Genomic DNA, 18,852 nt, shown 5'->3' with positions numbered 1-18,852 from the left:
GAAGGTGCCTGTGGATCAGATCATGAATGCCTTATTGCCAAATTTAGACTTAAATTGAAGAAAGTAGGGAAAACCACTAGACCATTCAGTTCAGTCGCTCAGTCGTGTCTGACTCTTTGCGACTCCATGAATTGCAGCACGCCAGGCCTCCCTGTCCATCACCAACTCCCGGAGTTCACTCAAAGTCACGTCCATTGAGTCAGTGATGCCATCCAGCCATCTCATCCTCTGTCGTCCCCTTCTCCTCCTGCCCCCAATCTCTCCCAGCGTCAGAGTCTTTTCCAATGAGTCAACTCTTCGCATGAGGCAGCCAAAGTACTAGAGTTTCAGCTTTAGCATCATTCCTTCCAATGAACACCCAGGACTGATCTCCTTTAGAATGGACTGGTAGGATCTCCTTATAGTCCAAGGGAGTCTTCTCCAACACCACAGTTCAAAAGCATCAATTCTTTGGCACTCAGCTTTCTTCACAGTCCAACTCTCACATCCATACATGACCACAGGAAAAACCATAGCCTTGACTAGATGGACCTTTGTTGGCAAAGTAATGTCTCTGCTTTTCAATATGCTGTCTAGGTTGGTCATAACTTTACTTCCAAGGAGTAAGTGTCTTTTAATTTCATGGCTGCAATCACCATCTGCAGTGATTTTGGAGTCCCCAAATTAAAGTCTGACACTGTTTCCACTGTTTCCTCATCAATTTCCCATAAAGTGATGGGACCGGATGCCATGATCTTCGTTTTCTGAATGTTGAGCTTTAAGCCAACTTTTTAACTCTTCTTTCACTTTCATCAAGAGGCTTTTTAGTTCCTCTTCACTTTCTGTCATAAGGGTGGTGTCATCTGTATATCTGAGGTAATTGATATTTCTCCCAGCAATCCTGATTCCAGCTTGTGCTTCTTCCAGCCCAGCATTTCTCATGATGTACTCTGCATATAAGGTAAATAAGCAGGGTGACAATATACAGCCTTGATGTACTCCTTTTCCTATTAGGAACCAGTCTGTTGTTCCATGTCCAGTTCTAACTGTTGCTTCCTAACCTGCATATAGGTTTCTCAAGAGGCAGGTCAGGTGGTCTGGTATTCCCATCTCTTTCAGAAATTTCCACAGTTTATTGTGACCATTCAGGTATGACCTAAATCAAATCCCATATGATTATACAGTGGAAGTGACAAATAGATTCAACGGATTAGATCTGATAGAGTGCCTGAAGAACTATGGACGGAGGTTAATGACATTGTACAGGAGGCAGGGATTAAGACCATCCCCAAGAAAAAGAAATGCAAAAAACAAAATGGCTGTCTGAGGAGGCCTTACAAATAGCTGATAAGAGAAGTGAAAGGCAAAGGAGAAAAAGAAAGGTATACACATTTGAATGTAGAATTCCAAAGAACAGCACAGAGAGACAAGAAAGCCTTCCTCAGTGATCAATGCAAAGAAACAGGGGAAAACAATAGAAAGAGAAAGACTAGAGATCTCTTCAAGAAAATCAGAGATACCAAGGGAACATTTCATGCAAAGATGAGCACAATAAAGGACAGAAATGGTATGGGCCTAATAGAAGCAGAATATATTAAGAAGAGGTGGCAAGGATACAAAGAAGAACTATATACAAAAAAAAGATAACGATGGTGTGATCACTCACTGAGGGCCTGATATCCTGGAGTGGAAAGTCAAGTGGGCCTTAGGAAGCATCATTATGAGCAAAGATAGTGCAGGTGATGGAATTCCAGATGAGCTATTTCAAATCCTAAAACATGATGCTGTGAAAGTGCTGCACTCAACATGCCAGCAAATTTGGAAAACTCAGGAATGGCCACAGGACTGGAAGAGATCAGTTTTCATTCCAAACCCAAAGAAAGGCAGTGCCAAAGAATTTTCAAACTGCTGCACAATTGCACTTATGTCACACACTAGCAAAATAATGCTCAAAATTCTCCAAGTCAGGCTTCAACAGTATGTGAACTGTGAACTTACAGATGTTGAAGCTGGATTTAGAAAAGGCAGAGGAGCCAGAGATTAAATTGCCAACATCTGTTGGATCATCGAAAAAGCAAGAGAGTTCCAGAAAAACATCTACTTCTACTTTATTGACTATGCCAAAGCATTTGACTGTGTGGATCACAACAAACTGTTGAAAATTCTTAAAAGAGATGGGAATACCAGACCACCTTACCTGCCTCCCGAGAAATGTGTATGCAGGTCAAGACGCAACAGTTAGAACTGGACATGGAAAAAAAGACTCATTCCAAGTCAGGAAAGGAATACGTCAAGGCTGTATATTGTCACCCACCCTGCTTATTTAACTTATATGCAGAATACATCATGAGAAATGCTGGACTGGAAGAAGCACAAGCTGGAATCAAGATTGCTGGGAGAAATATCAATAATCTCAGATATGCAAATGTTACCACACTTATGGCAGAAAGCAAAGAAGAACTAAAGAGCCTCTTGATGGAAGTGAAAGAGAAGAGTGAAAATGTTAGCTTAAAACTCAACATTCAGAAAACTAAGATCATGGCATCCAGTCCCATCACTTCATGGCAAACACATGGGGAAACAATGGAAACAGTGACAGCCTTTCTTTTCTTGGGCTCCAAAATCACTGCAGATGGTGAATGCAGCCATGAAATCAAAAGATGCTCACTTTTTGGAAGAAAAGCTATGACAAACCTAGACAGCATATTAAAAAACAGAGATATTACTATGCCAACAAAAGTCCGTCTAGTCAAAAGTTAATGGTTTTTCCAGCAGTCATGTATGGATATGAGAGTTGGATCATAAAGAAACCTGAGCGTCAAAGATTTGATGATTTTGAACTGTGGTGTTGGAGAAGACTCTTGAGAATCCCTTGGACTGCAAGGAGATCAAACCAATTAGTTCTAACGGAAATCAGTACTGAATATTCACTAGAAGGACTGATGTTGAAGCTGAAACTCCAATGCTTTGGCCACCTGATACGAAGCACTGACTCATTGGAAAAGACTCTGATGCTGGGAAAGATTGAAGGCTGGATGAGAGGGGACAAGAGAGGATGAGATGGTTGGATGGCATCACTGATTCAATCACATGAGTTTGAGCAAGCAAGCTTGGTGATGGACAGGGAAGCCTGGCATTTTGCAGTCTATGGGGTTGCAAAGAGTCAGATGTGACTGAGTGACTGAACTGAACCACAAATAAAATTACTCCTAGAAAGAAAAAGTTCCATTGTCAGTGGGAAAATATTGAATGATATCTCAGTTCTGATAAAGGTCAGACTGCTAGGAAAGCCAAATGAACGGACCTGGAGTAATGAGCAACTAAGGAGGCAAGAACTGGTAAAAATGGTAAAAAAGACCAAATCACTTCAGGAGTTAAATTGCAAAGAATCTGATAAAGACTGAATTACTTCCCCCCTTCCAAATTCATATGTTGAAGTCTTAATCCCCAACGTGGCTGTACTTGGAGATAGAACTTTTTAGGAAGTAGTTAAGGTTAAATGAGTTCATAAGGGTAGAGCACAAATCCAATGGAAATGTTATCCTTATTAGAAGAGGCAAGGACACCAGAGTTCACTTGCTCTTCATGGGTTGCAGAGAAAAGGCCATGTGAGGACAGTGAAAAGGTGCTGTCTGCAAGCTGAGGAAAGAGACCTCACCAGAAACGAATGCTGCTGGCACCTTTATCTTGAACAACTAGCCTCCAGTACTGTGAGAAAATGCATTTCTGCTCTATAAGCCGCCCAGTATATGGTGTTTTGTTAGAACAGCCCAAGCATACTAATAGACCAAAGAGAAAACAGACTTGAGTGAAAATTTCATAAATGGCAACAAAAAAGGCATTAAAACAGCAAGAGCAATAACCAAAGACTAAAAAAAAAAAAAAAAAGGAAAACGGAATGAGTAAACTCTGGATTTAAAAAGACAGTCTGCCTGCTGGTGGGAATATAAGTTGGTGCAGACATTACAGAAAACAGTTAAGGTTTCTCAAAAAGCTAAAAATAGAGCTGCCATATAAATCAGCAATCCCACTGCTGGGCATATATCCAGACAAAACTGTAATTCAAAAAGATACATGCACTGCTGTCACAGCAGTGCTAAGACATGGAAACAACCTAATGTTCATCAACTGATGAATGGATAGAGAAGATGTGGTATATATACATGATGGGATACTACTCAACCATAAAAAAGAATGAAATCGTGCAATTTGCAGCAACATGGATGGACCTAGAGATTATCACACTAAGTGAAGTAAGTCAGACACAGAAAGACAAATAGCACACAATATCACCTGTATGTGGAATCTAATATATAATGCAAATGAACTTAATTACAAAAGAGACTCACAGACGTAGAGAACAGACTTCTGGTTGCCAAGGGTGAGGGAGAGTGGGCAGGGATGAAGTGGGAGTTTGTGGTTAGCAGGTGCAAACTATTATATATAGAATGGGTAACAACAAGGTCCTACTATACAGCAGCTGCTGCTGCTGCTAAGTCGCTTCAGTCATGTCCGACTCTGTGCGACCCCACAGACAGCAGCCCACCAGGCTCCCCCGTCCCTGGGATTCTCCAGGCAAGAACACTGGAGTGGGTTGCCATTTCCTTCTCCAATGCATGCAAGTGAAAAGTGACAGTGAAGTCGCTCAGTCATGTCCGACTCTTCGCGACCCCATGGACTGCAGCCTACCAGGCTCCTCCGCCCATGGGATTTTCCAGGCAAGGGTACTGGAGTGGGGTGCCATCGCCTTCTCCGACTACAGCAGAGGGAACTATATTCAATATTCTGTGATAAACCATAATGGAAAAGAGTATTAAAAAATGTTTATACACATAACTGAATCACTTTGCTGTACAGTAACAATTAATATAACACTGTAAATTAACTATAATGTAAAAATAAATTAAAAAATACAGAAAAGCAAATGGAAAAAAATAAACTTGTAATTTCACCACCCAGAAAAGTAGTAGGAGCAAAAATATAATAAATAAAATTAAAACAAAATTGTATGTATGATTATAGTCTTTAAAGAGAAAGAATAGAAAATAATGGGATAAATCTAAAATTGAAAACTATAATTTAAGAAAAGGTTTCCCTAGTGGCTCAGTCGGTAAAGAATCTGTCTGCAATGTGGGAGGACCTGGGTTCGATCCCTCAGTTGGGAAGATAACTTAGAGGAGGGCATGGCAGCCCACTCTAGTATTCTTGCCTGGAGAATCCCCATGGACAGAGGAACCTGGCAAGCTGCAGTCCATGGGGTCGCAAAGAGTCGGACACAACTGAGTGACTAAGCATACACACAGCACAATCTAAGAAAACCATCCAAAGATAAAAGACCTAATCCACATATTCAAAAGGACCACGATGAACTTGGAACAACTGAACTGGAAAAGTCCTCTCTAAGACATACGTTAATAAAACTACTAAAAGGAAGTTAGTAGCAGTTAGACAAAAAGACTTATGTCTCAACAAAAACTAACATGGAGGTTTGGCCATAGACTTTGTCACCAGTAAACAAAGCAAAGCTCAGTGGAGCGTCATATTTTAGAAAAGAAAGTGGGTTTTATCATTTATTTATATTCCTTTAAGTAGCAAGGCTATGTAAAAACGTTTAGATAGTCACAAAGTTAGCTAAAAGTGTAATCACGAAACCTTCTAGAAGCGCAGAAACTTAGAGCAACCAAGATCTTTAAGGAAACACTGGGAGAAAAATAGAACAGTGAATACATTTAACTGTAGATCTAAGACCAAAATAAAGATGAAAACAAGAACAGAAGAATAATATATAAATGTTATATATTCTAATGAAGCAGAGATAATGTAATAACTGCAGGAAACAGGAGAGAAAAAAGCAGGAAATAAGAATAAACTCACAAATAGCCATGTAAATAATGAAGACTTCCAGATGTTGAAGCTGGATTTAGAAGAGGCAGAGGAACCAGAGATCAAATTGCCAACATCTGCTGGATGATAGAAAAAGCAAGAGAATTCCAGAAAAATATCTACTTCTGCTTCATTGACTATGCTAAAGCCTTTGACTGTGTGGATCACAACCAACTGTGGAAAATTCTTAGGGAATACCAGACCATCTCACCTGCTTCCTGAGAAATCTGTTTGCAGGTCAAGAAGCAACAGTTAGAACCAGACATAGAACAACGGACTGGTTCCAAATTGGGAAAGGAGTACATCAAGACTGTATGTTGTCACCCTGCTTATTTAACTTATATGCAGAGTACATCATGCAAAACGCCAGGCTGGATGAAGCACAAGCTGGAAACAAGACTGCTGGGAGAAGTATCAATAAGCTCAGATATGCTCAGACATACCACCTTAATGGCAGAAAGTGAAGAAAAACTAAAGAGCTTCTTGATGAAGGTAAAAGAGAGTGAAAAAGCTGGCTTAAACCTCAACATTCATGAAACTAAGATCATGGCATCTGCTCCAATTACTTCATGGCAAATAGATGGGGAAACAATGGAAACAGTGACAGACTTTCTTTTCTTGGGATCCAAAAATCACTGCAGATTGTGGCTGCAGCCATGAAATTAAAAGATGTTTCATCCTTAGAAGAAAAGCTATGACAAACCTAGAGTGTATTAAAAAGCAGAGACGTTACTTTGCCAACAAAGGTCTGTATAGTCAAAGCTATGGTTTTTCCAGTCGTCATGTATGGATGTGACAGTTGGGACCATAAAGAAGGCTGAGCACCAAAGAATTGATGCTTCTGAACTATGGTTTTGGAGAAGACTTTTGAGAGTCCCTTGGACTGCAAGGAGATCAAACCTGTCAATTCTAAAGTAAATCAACTCTGAATATTCATTGGAGCGACTGATGCTAAAGCTGAAGCTCTGATACTTTGGCCACCTGATGTGAAGAGCCGACTCATTAGAAAAGACCTTAATGCTAGGAAAGATGGAAGACAGCAGGAGAAGGGGACAACAAAGGGATGAGATGGTTAGACAGCATCACTGTCTTAATGGACATGAGCTTGACCAAGTTCCAGGAGATGGTGAAGGACAGGGAAGCCTGACATGCTGCAGTCCATGGGGTTGCAAATTGTGGAACATGACTGAGCGACTGAACAACAAAATTTTATTAAGGTATGTCTTAAGACCATTCTAGGTATGTTTTCCCAGGTTTCTAGTGGTCTCTTTGAATATGTGAAATAGGTCTTCTTTTATTTTTGCAGTTTTCTTAGCTCAGAAGTTAAAGAAAGACAAAAATTGAACAAATTAAGTCAAAAGGCTGGTTCTTTGAAAAAATTCACAAAAAAGGCAAATCACTGACTAATCTAATCAACAAGTGGGAGAAATAGCAACTACACAAAATAAGAAATGATACGGGAGAAGCAATCATTGAAACAAGGTGTATTATCTTAAAAGGCTATTTTTGCACAACTTGCTACAAATACATTTGGAAGAGAATAAATAATTTCTTGGGAAAATACAACTTATCAAAATATACCCTGGTAGAGACAGAAAATATAAACGGAAAAATTTCCACATAAGCTACAGAAAATAGCAAGTTTGTCTAAGCAGTAGCATGAGCACCTCTAAAATTTTGATCTAGATTCACGAATTGTTGAAGTTTTGCAGCCATGCTTTATCTTTCTCTATATAAAGACTTCTTAACCATTAACTATTTTAAATTCAAATATCATGACCCATTACTCCAAATAACATCAGCATTCTGTCTTCTAAGAATAAAATATGGTCACACTCAAGGAAATTATACCCTGATAATATATGTTATACAGGCCATTCAAGAAGAGCAGCATCTCTGAAAATATTACGTGCTTTTCACCTATATAAATCCCTTCCTTTCACCTATATAAATCCCTGTAAAATTCTCCAAAGGCAGAGTGTTTAATGAAAGAGGTTTAATCAAAAATTTTTCTTTAAAAAATCTCCGTACATTCTGAAATTTACCAATATGTTTCTTTGACTTGTTTTTTCACTGTTTCCTAAATTCATCCACACTGTTGTACATAGATATATGTCAAAAAGACCACTGTGAAAATACACTGTAATTTACATACTGGTTCCCCTATCTTATGGATAGTCTGGTTGACTATCTAGTTTTTCTATTATTATGAACAATATAGACATTCCTCTATACATCTGGTGACTACTTGCAAGTGTCTCTAAAGCAGTGCTACTCAAAAGTTGAGAGTTTCATATCAATGCCAGTCAATATGATGTATGTAACAAGTAGGTGATAAGATAAATACACAGAAGGCAACCATTTAGAAACTTTCACATCAATCTCAAAGAATTTTAGTGAGACAGACATGAAGAGTCAACTGAATACACTCAAACTATATAGTTTGATACATTCTGACACAATAATATATACTAATAGATTTATTTCTGGGTTCTGTATTTTGGTCAACGTCTCTATGTGTCCTTGAGGCTAACACCACACTGTCTTGTTCACCATAACTTTATAGTAACTCTTGAAATCAGGTAGTTGTTACCCTACAAGTTAGCTTTTATTTTTCAAAGCTGTTATTCTAGCTCCTCTGAACTTCTACATGAAGTTAGGAATCAGCTAGTCAATTACTCTAAGAAAGCCTGTTGGGACTTGGATTGGAGTTGTTCTGAATCTACACATCTTTTTAATGAGAAAAATCTTAATGATATTGAGCACCTGGATAATGACCATGTATAAAAGTATATATATCAAGACATGAAGCTATCTCTTTCCACTTATTTAGGTATTAAATTGCCCTCTGCAATGGTCTATAATGTTCAGTGAGCTCTTTCACATCTTTGCTAGATAGGTCAGCAAAAAAATATTGTTCGTGCTATTGCAAATAAAACTTGATTTTTGTACGCTGACTTTTATCTTGCAACCTACATGCACTTAAAAGTTCTAGCCATTTTTTTTAATGATTCTACATAATTATCTTTTTGTGAATAGACAGTTCTACTTCTTTTTCCACTACTACCTTCTTTTCTTTTTCTTCCCTGATTATACTGGCCAGATTACATTATGTTACTGAGTATGAGTGGACTACCTGTCTTGTTCCTGATATTGTTTAGGAAGTTATTCAGTTTTAAAATATTAAGCACAACATTAGCTGATTTTCAATAACAGGCCTTTTGTCTTATTTTCACTTGAGAGTCTTAATCTGGAATGAAAGCTGAATTTTGTCAAATGTTTTTCCTGTATCTACTGAAATCATCATACAAGCTTTTAATTTTTTTTAATGTAAATTTCCACGTTACTCTTCCCATACATCTCACCCACTCCTCCCCTCTCCCCATGTCCATAAGTCTATTCTCTATGTCTGTTTCTCCACTGTTGCCCTGTAAATAAATTCTTCAGTACCATTTTTCTAGATTCCATATATATGTGTTAGAATACGGTATTTATGTTTCTCTTTCTGACTCACTTCACTCTGTATAATAGGTTCTAGGTTCATCCACCTCATTGGAACTGACTCAAATATGTTCCTTTTTATGGCTGAATAACATTCCATTGTGTATATATACCATTACTTCTTTCTTCTTTATCCATTCATCTGTCAGTGGACATCTAGGCTGCTTCCATGTTCTAGCTATTGTAAATAATGCTGCAGTGAACAATGGGATACACGTGTCTCTTTCAATTTTGCTTTCCTCAGGGTATATGCCTAGGATTGGGATTGTGGGTCATATGGTGGTTTTATTCCTAGTTTTTTAAGCAATCTCCATAATGTCTTCCACAGTGGCTGTATCAATTTACATTCCCACCAACAGTGCAAGAGGGTTCCCTTTTCTTCACACCCTCTCCAACATTTATTCTTTGTAGACTTTTTGATGAGGGCCATTCTGAATGGTGTGAAGTGACTGTAGTTTTGATGTGCATTTCTCTAATAATGCTATATACAGGTCAGGAAGCAACAGTTAGAAATGGACATGGAACAACAGACTGGTTCCAAATAGGAAAAGGAGTACATGAAAGCTGCATATTGTCACCCTGCTTCTTTAACTTATATGGAGAGTACGTCATGAGAAACGCTGTGCTGGAAGAAGCACAAGCTAGAACCAAGACTGCCAGGAGAAATATCAATAACCTCAGATATGCAGATGACACTACCCCATGGCAGAAAGTGAAGAGGAACTAAAAAGCCTCTTGATGAAAGTGAAAGAGGAGAGTGAAAAAGTTGGCTTAAAGCTCAATATTCAGAAAACGAAGATCATGGCATCTGGTCCCATTACTTCATGGGAAATAGATGGGGAAACAGTGGAAACAGTGTCAGACTATTTTTGGGGGCATCAAAATCACTGCAGGTGGTGACTGCAGCCATGAAATTAAAAGACGCTTACTTCTTAGAAGGAAAGTTACGACCAACCTAGACAGCATATTCAAAAGCAGAGACATTGCTTTGCCAAAAAGGTCTGTCTAGTCAAGGCTATGGTTTTTCCAGTGGTTATTTATGGATGTGAGAGTTGGACTGTGAAGAAAGCTGAGTGCCGAAGAATTGATGCTTTTGAACTGTGGTGTTGGAGAAGACTCTTGAGAGTCCCTTGGACTGCAAAGAGATCCAATAAGTCCATTATAAAGGAGATCAGTCCTGGGTGTTCTTTGGAAGGAATGATGCTAAAGCTGAAACTCCAGTACTTTGGCCACCTCATGCGAAGAGTTGACTCATTGGAAAAGCCTCTGATGTTGGGAGGGATTGGGGGCAGGAGGAGAAGGGAATGAAAGAGGATGAGATGGCTGGATGGCATCACTGACTCGATGGACGTGAGTCTGAGTGAACTCCAGGAGTTGGTGATGAACAGGGAGGCCTGGTGTGCTGCAATTCATGGGGTCGAAAAAAGTTGGACAGGACTGAGTGACTGAACTGAACTGAATAATGTGTGATGTTGAGCATTTTTTCATGTGTTTGTTAGCCATCTATATCTCTTCTTTGGAGAAATGTCTGTTTAGCTCTTTTTCCCACTTTTTTTTATTGGGTTATTTGTTTTTCTGGTACTGAGTTAGTTGTATGAGCTGCTGGTATATTTTGGAAATTAATTCTTTTATTTTTTTTTTATTTTCTATTATTTTCTCCCATTCTTGAGGGCTATCTTCTCAACTTGCTTATAGTTTCCTTTGTTGTGCAAAAGTTTTTAAGTTTAATCAGGTCCCACTTATCTATTTTTGTTTTTATTTCCATTACTCTAGGAGGTAGGTCATAAAGGATCTTGTTTTGATTTATGTCATCAAGTGGTCTGCCTATGATTTCCTCTAAGAGTTTTATAGTTTCTGGTCTTATATTTAGGTCTTTAATCCATTTTATCTTTGAGTATGGTGTTAGGAAGTGTTCTAATTTCATTCTTTTAGATGTAGCTGTCCAGTATTCCCAGCACCATTTATTGAAGAGGCAGTCTTTGCGCCAATGTATATTCTTGCCTCCTTTGTCAAAAATAAGGTACCCATAGGTGCATGGGTTTATTTCTGGGCTTTCTATCTTGTTCTATTGGTTCATATTTCTCTTTTTGTACCAGTACCATACTGTCTTGATGACTTCTTCCAGCTCCATCCTTCTTTCTCAAGACTGCTTTGCTATTCGAGGTCTTTTGTGTTTCCATATGAATTGTGAATTTTTTTGTTCTAGTTCTGTGAAATATGCCATTGGTAATTTGATAGGGATTGCATTAAATCTATAGATTGCATTTGGTAGTATAGTCATTTTCACAATATTGATTCTTCCTACCCAGGAACATGGAATATCACTCCATCTGTTTATGTCATCTTTGATTTCTTTCATTAGTGTCTTATAATTTTCTGTGTACAGTTCTTTCATCTCCTTAGGTAAGTTTATTCCTAGATATTTAATTCTTTTTGATGCAATGGTGAATGGGATTGATCCCTTAATTGCTCTTTCTGATTTTTCACTGTTAGTATATAGAAATGCAAGTGATTTCTGTGTATTGATTTTGTATCCTGCAACTTTGTTAAATTCACTGATTAGCTCTAGTAATTTTCTGATACTATGTTTAGGGTTTTCTATGTACAGTATAATGCCATCTGCAAAGAGTGAGAGCTTTACTTCTTCTTTTCTGATCTGGATTCCTTTTATTTCTTTTTCTTCTCTGATTGCTTTAGCTAGGAGTTCCAGAACTATGTTGAATGATAGTGGTGAAAGTGGACACCCTTGTCTTGTTTCTGATCTTAGGGGGAATATTTCAGTTTTTCACCATTGAGAATAATGTTTGCTGTAGGCTTATTTTATATATATATATATATATATATATATATATATATATATGGCTTCCCTGGTGGCTCATTTTCACCATTGAGAATAATGTTTGCTGTAGGCTTATATATGGCTTCCCTGGTGGCTCATTTTCACCATTGAGAATAATGTTAGCTGTGGGCTTATATATGGCTTCCCTGGTGGCTCATTTTCACCATTGAGAATAATGTTTGCTGTAGGCTTATATATGGCTTCCCTAGTGGCTCATTTTCACCATTGAGAATAATGTTAGCTGTGGGCTTATATATGGCTTCCCTGGTGGCTCATTTTCACCATTGAGAATAATGTTTGCTGTAGGCTTATATATGGCTTCCCTGGTGGCTCAGAGGTTAAAGCCTCTGCCTGGAATGTGGGAGACCTGGATTCAATCCCTGGGTCAGGAAGATCCCCTGGAGAAGGAAATGGCAACCCACTCCAGTACTCTTGCCTGGAGAATCCCATGGAGAGAGGAGCCTGGTAGGCTACAGTCCATGGGGTCGCAAAGAGTTGGACACGACTGAGCAACTTCACTTTCACTTTATTATATATATGGGCTTCACCTGTGGCTCAGCTGGTAAAGAATCCACCTGCAATGAGGGAGACCTGGGTTCGATCCCTGGGTTGGGATCTAGAGCCCCTGGAGAAGGGAAAGGCTACCCACTCCAGTATTCTGGCCTGGAGAATTCCATGGACTGTATAGTCCATGGAGTCGCAAAGAGTCAGACACAACTGAGTGACTTTCAGTTTCACTTTCACTATCACATATATGGCCTTTACTATGTTGAGGTAGGTTCCTTCAATGCCCATTTTTTGAAGAGTTTTAATCATAAATAGGTGCTGAATTTTGTCAAAGGTTTTTTGTGCATCTATTGAGATGATCATATGGATTTTATCTTTCAATTTGTTCATATGGTATATCACACTGATTGATTTTTGTACACTGAAGAATCCTTGCATCCCTGGAATAAAGTCAACTTGATCATGGAATATGAGCTTTTTGATGTGTTGCTGAATTTTGTTTGCTAAAATTTTGTTGAGGATTTTTACATCTATGTTCATCAGTGATATTGGCCTGTAGTTTTCTTTTTTTGTGTTGTGTTTGTCTGGTTTTGGAATCAGGGTGATGGTGGCCTCGTAGAATGAGTTTGGAGGTGTTCCTCTGCAACTGTTTGAGAGTTTTAGAAGGACAGGCATTAGCTCTTCTCTAAATGTTTTATAGAATTCTCCTGTGAAACCATCTGTTCCTGGGCTTTTGTTTTTTGGGAGATGTTTGATGACAGCTTCAATTTCAGTGCTTGTAATTGGGTTGTTCATAATTTCTATTTCTTCCTGGTTCAGTCTTGGAAGACTGAACTTTAAGAATCTGTCCATTTCTTCCAGGCTATCCATTTTATTTGCCATATAATTGTTCATAATAATCTTTTATAATCCTTTGTATTTCTGCATTGTCTGTTGTAACCTTTCCTTTTTCATTTCTAATTTTGTTGATTTGATTCTTCTCTTTTTTCTTAATGAGCCTGGCTAAGGGTTTGTCAATTTTGTTTATCTTATCAAAGAACCAGCTTTTAGTTTTATTCATCATTACTGCTGCTTTTTTCATTTATTTCTGCTTGAATCTTTATGATTTCATCCCTTCTACTAATTTTGGGGTTTTCTTCTTCTTCTTTTTCCAGTTGCTTTAGGTGTAATGTTAGGTTGTCTATTTGATGTTTTTCTTGTTTCTTGAGGTAGGATTGTATTGCTATAAACTTCCCTCTTAGAACTGCTTTTGCTGCATCCCGTAGGTTTTGAGTTGTTGTGTTTTCATTGTCATTTGTTTCTAGAAATCTTTTGATTTCCCTTTTGATTTCTTCAGTAAACTTGTTTTAGAAACATGTTGTTTAATCTCCACGTGTTTGTGTTTCTTACAGTTTTTTCTTGCAATTGATATCTCGTCTCATAGTGTTGTGTTCAAAGAAGACTCTTGATATAATTTCAATTTTCTTAAATTTACTGAGGTTTGATTCGTGACCCAAGATGTGGTCTATTCTGGAGAATGTTCCATGTGCACTTAAGAAGGTGTATTCTTCTGCATTTGGATGGAATGTCCTGAAGAGATCAATGAGGTCCATCTCATCTAATGTATCATTTAAGACTTGTGTTTACTAATATTATGTTTTGGTTTGAGTGGGGTGTTAAAGTCTCCTACTATTATTTTGTTACTGTCAGTTTCTCCTTTTATGTCTGTTAGTGTTTTTCTTACGTATTGAGGTGTTCCTATGTTGGGTGCATAGATATTTACAATTGTTATGTCTTCTTCTTGGACTGATCCCTTGATCATTATGTAGTGTTCTTATCTCTTGTAAACTTCTTTAAGGTCTATTTTGTCTGATATGAGAACTGCTACTCCACCTTTCTTTTGCTTCCCATTTGCATGGAATATATTTTTCCAGCCTCTCACCTTCAGTGTATATGTGTCTTGAGGTCTGAAGTGGGTTTCCTCTAGACAGCATAAATATGGGTCTTCTTTTTGTATATATTCAGCCAGTCTATGTCTTTTGGTGGGAGCATTTAATCCATTTACATTTAAAGTAATTATTGATATATATGTTCCTATTGCCACTTTCTAATTGTTTGGGGTTGATTTTGTAGATCTTTTTTCTCCTGTTGTATTTCTTGACTATATAAGTCTGTTTAACATTTGCTGTAAAGCTGGTTTGGTGGTACTGAATTCTCTTTTGCTTTTCTGAAAAGCTTTTTATTTCTGCATCAATTGTGAATGAAGCCTTTGCTGGGTATAGTAATCTTGGTTGTAGATTTTTCCCTTTCAGTACTTTAAATATATCCTGCCATTCCCTTCTGGCCTGAAGAGTTTCTGCTGAAAGATCAGCTGTTAAGTGTATGGGGTTGCCCTTTTATGTTACTTGTTGCTTCTCCCTTGCTGCTTTTAATATTCTTCATGTTTAGTCTTTGTTAGTTTGATTAGTATATGTCTTGGCGTGTTTCTCCCTGCGTTTATCCTGTATGGGACTCTTTGTGCCTCTTGGAGTTGACTATTTCCTTTTCCATGTTGGGGAAATTTTCAACTATAATCTTCAAAAAATTTCTCATACCCTTGACCCCTATAATTCAAATATTGGTGCATTTGATAGGTCCCAGCAATGGCACCCCACTCCAATACTCTTGCCTGGAAAATCCCATGGACAGAGGAGCCTGGTAGGCTGCAGTCCATGGGGTCACTAAGGGTCGGACATGACTGAGCAACTTCACTTTCACTATCCTGCATTGGAGAAGGAAATGGCAACCCACTCCAGTGTTCTTGCCTGGAGAATCCCAGGGACGGGGGAGCCTGGTGGGCTGCCGTCTATGGGGTTGGTTGCACAGAGTTGGACACGACTGAAGCAACTTAGCAGCAGCAGCAGAGGTCTCTGAGACTGTCCTCAGCTCTTTTCATTCTTTTTTACTTTATTCTGCTCTTCATAAGTTATTTCTACCATTTTATCTTCCAGCTCACTGATTCATTCTTCTGCTTCAGGTATTCTGCTATTGATTCCTTCTAGGATACTTTTAATTTCAGTAATTGTGTTGTTTGTCTCTGCATGTTTATTCTTTAATTCTTCTAGGTCTTTGTTAATTGATTCTTTTAATTTCTCCATTTTGTTTTCAAGGTTTTCTATCATTTTTACTATCATTATTCTGAATTCTTTTTCAGGTAGTTTGCCTGTTTTATCTTCCTTTATTTGGACTTCATTTGTGTAGTATTTCTCTGCCTTTTCATTATTTTTTTTTTAACTTATTGTGTTTGAGGTCTTCTTTTCCCAGGCTTCAAGGTTGAATTCTTTCTTCCTTTTGGTTTCTGCCCTCCTAAGGTTGGTCCAGTGGTTTGTGTAAGCTAGGGTGAGATTTGTGCTGAGTTTTTGTTTGTTTTTCCTCTGATGGGCAAGGCTGAGTGAGGTGGTAATCCTGTCTGCTGATGACTGGGTTTGTATTTTTGTTTTGTTTGTTGTTTACATGAGGTGTCTTGCACAGGGTGCTACTGGTGGTTGGGTGATGCTGGGTCTGATATTAAAGTGGTTTCCTTCCTGTGAGTTCTTACTATTTGATACTCCCTAGGGTTAGTTCCCTGGTAATCAAGGGTCTTGGGAGTCAGCTCCCACTCCATAGGCTCAGGGCTTGATCTTTATTGATCCACAAATAATGGACAGTTGAAAATGTATGCTCCCATTTTGTTATGGCTCCCAGATGATGTCAGGCTCTGTACAACAGAATTCTCCAAGTAAAAGTCTTGCTTGGCCAATAGGAAGTAAACAATAAAAAAATAGAATCAGCTGAGTTCTGCCTCACCTGAGCTTCAGGATAAACAGCAAATACAGTACAGTAGTCCTATGGTCTCTTTGATAAGCTTTCCTATCTTCAACAAGTATCTGGAAATTTTAGGATACAGTGAAGGCAGTGCTCAGATGAATATTTACAGCTATAAACACCTGTGGTGCAGAAGGGCTCCCCAGCTCCTACTCCCTGAATCCTCTCCTCCTCCTCCCCTCCTCTTTATCTCTCCCTCAGTCTCTGCCGGGCACACATGGTACCAGTTGGGCCTGACCCGACCAGAAAGAGAACAGGGTGGGAGGTGGTGGTGGCAGCAGTGACCGGTGACCAAAATCGAGATCGCTTCCATAATTTCTCTTTTTGATAGCCTGTTGTTAGTGTATAGACATGCAACAGATTTCTGTATGTTAATTTTGTATCCTGCAATTTTACCAAATTCATTGACGAGCTCTAATAGCTTTTTGGCAGCACCTTTAGAAGTTTCTATGTATAGTATTATGTCATCTGCAAACAATGATAGTTTCGCTTCTTCCTTTGCAGTTTATATGCTTTGTATTTCTTTTTCTTTTGTGTGTGTGTGTGTGTGTGTTTTTTTTTTTTTATTTCTTTTTCTTTTGTCTGACTGCTATGACTAGCACTTCTAATACTATGTTGAATAAAAGTGGTGAGAGAGTGAGCATTCCTGTCCTGTTCCTAACCTTAGAGGAAATGCTTTTAGTTTCTTACCACTGAATAATGATGTTAGCTGTTGCTTTATCATATATGACCCTCTATACACACTCTGCTAAGAGTTTTATTGTAAATGGATGTAGAATTTTGTCAAAAGCATTCTGCACCAAATGAAATAAACATATCTCTATAATGTTTTGCAACAGTTTGAGAAGGGTAAGTGTTAACTCTTCTCTAAACATTTTGTAGTATTCACCTGTGAAGTCATCTGGTCCTGGACTTTTGCTTTTTATGATTTAAAAAAAAATACTGATTCAATTTCATTACGGTAGGTACAAAATATTATCTGAAGTATTTGTTTTGAAATTATAAGACATACAAAGAAACAGGAAAATTCCACCTATACTGGGCGAACAGCCAACAATAGAAACTGTTTGTGAGAGGATCCAGATATGGGACTTAGCAGACCTTACAGCAGCTATTATAAATACATTCAAAAACTACCAAGCTTAAGGAAATAAATATTAGTATGAAGGCAGATCATCACATAGAGAGTAAGAATAAAGAGACAAATCAAAATTCTAGATTTGAAAATTATAATAATTGCAATAGAAATTCACTGGAAGGATTCAATAGTAGATTGATGCTTACAGGAAGAAGAATTAGTGAAAGTGAAGATAGCTCAACCAACAAAAGGCAATCTAAGGAACAGAGAGAGAAAAAATAAAGAATAAAGCCTCAAATAAATGAAGGATACCACTAAGTGCATTAACATTCATAATGGAAGTACCAGAAGGAAAGAAAAAAGACCAAGGAGCAAAAAAAGTATTCAATGAAATGATGGCAAACATTTGGCAAATGTAAAGAAAAACATTAATCTGCAAATTCAACAAGATGAACTCCAAGTGGGATAAACACAGAGATGCATCATAGCAAAACTATTTAAGAAACAAAGAAAAAACTTTAAAAGCAACAAGAGAAACACAATTATTAACATACAAGGAACTCCAATAAGATTAACACTTGACTTCTCATCTGAAACAACAGAGTCCAGGAGATGGGGTGACATATTCAATGTGCTGGGGGATAATGTGTTCTAGTTCTAACTTTTTAGCGGAACCTCCATACTGTTTTCCATAGTGGTTGAACCAATTTACATCTTAACCAATGGTGTACAAGGGTTCCCTTTTCTCCCCATCCTCGCCAACACATTATTATCTCTTATCTTCTTGATGCCAGCCATTCCAACTGGTGTGACGTGATATCTCACTGTGCTTTTGATTTGCATTTCCCTGATGATTAGTAATGTTATCTTTTCAGGTACCTGTGAGCATTAAAAATACTATCTCTATAACTCATTAATATGCATTATTTTTCCATTACTATACTCTCAGCTCTTAAGAGTACAGCAGGTACTCAAAAATTATTTGAGTCAAAAAAATGAGTGTATGAAAGAATAGCTAATAACAGCATGAATACAGAGCAATGGAGGTTGTAAGATGAGCAACTGAAACTGCTTTGAGAATCATAGAGTAACCAAGGAAAACAACAATAAAATGGGGTGGGCAAAAACTGGATTACTGGCAAATATAAGAATGATAAATATTCAAAAAGTGAATCAAAAGGAGAACATTTTTACTAAGAGTGGTATCTGGAGACTTCTAAGTTACTTCTAAGTATTAGGACCT

At 38.0% G+C, this 18,852-nt stretch overlaps 1 protein-coding gene across 6 annotated transcripts in view; it reads right to left on the bottom strand.

The window, feature by feature from the left end:
• Positions 1–18,852, bottom strand: part of LOC133240345 (zinc finger protein 33B) — an 87,511-nt gene that overhangs the window by 10,196 nt on the left and 58,463 nt on the right. The window lies entirely within an intron of this gene.

The sequence above is a fragment of the Bos javanicus genome, chromosome 28 (assembly GCF_032452875.1).
Source record: "Bos javanicus breed banteng chromosome 28, ARS-OSU_banteng_1.0, whole genome shotgun sequence".
NCBI classification, from domain to species: domain Eukaryota; kingdom Metazoa; phylum Chordata; class Mammalia; order Artiodactyla; family Bovidae; genus Bos; species Bos javanicus.
Note: the sequence above shows the minus strand (reverse complement) of the source record. Positions and strands in the feature narration are given on the sequence as shown.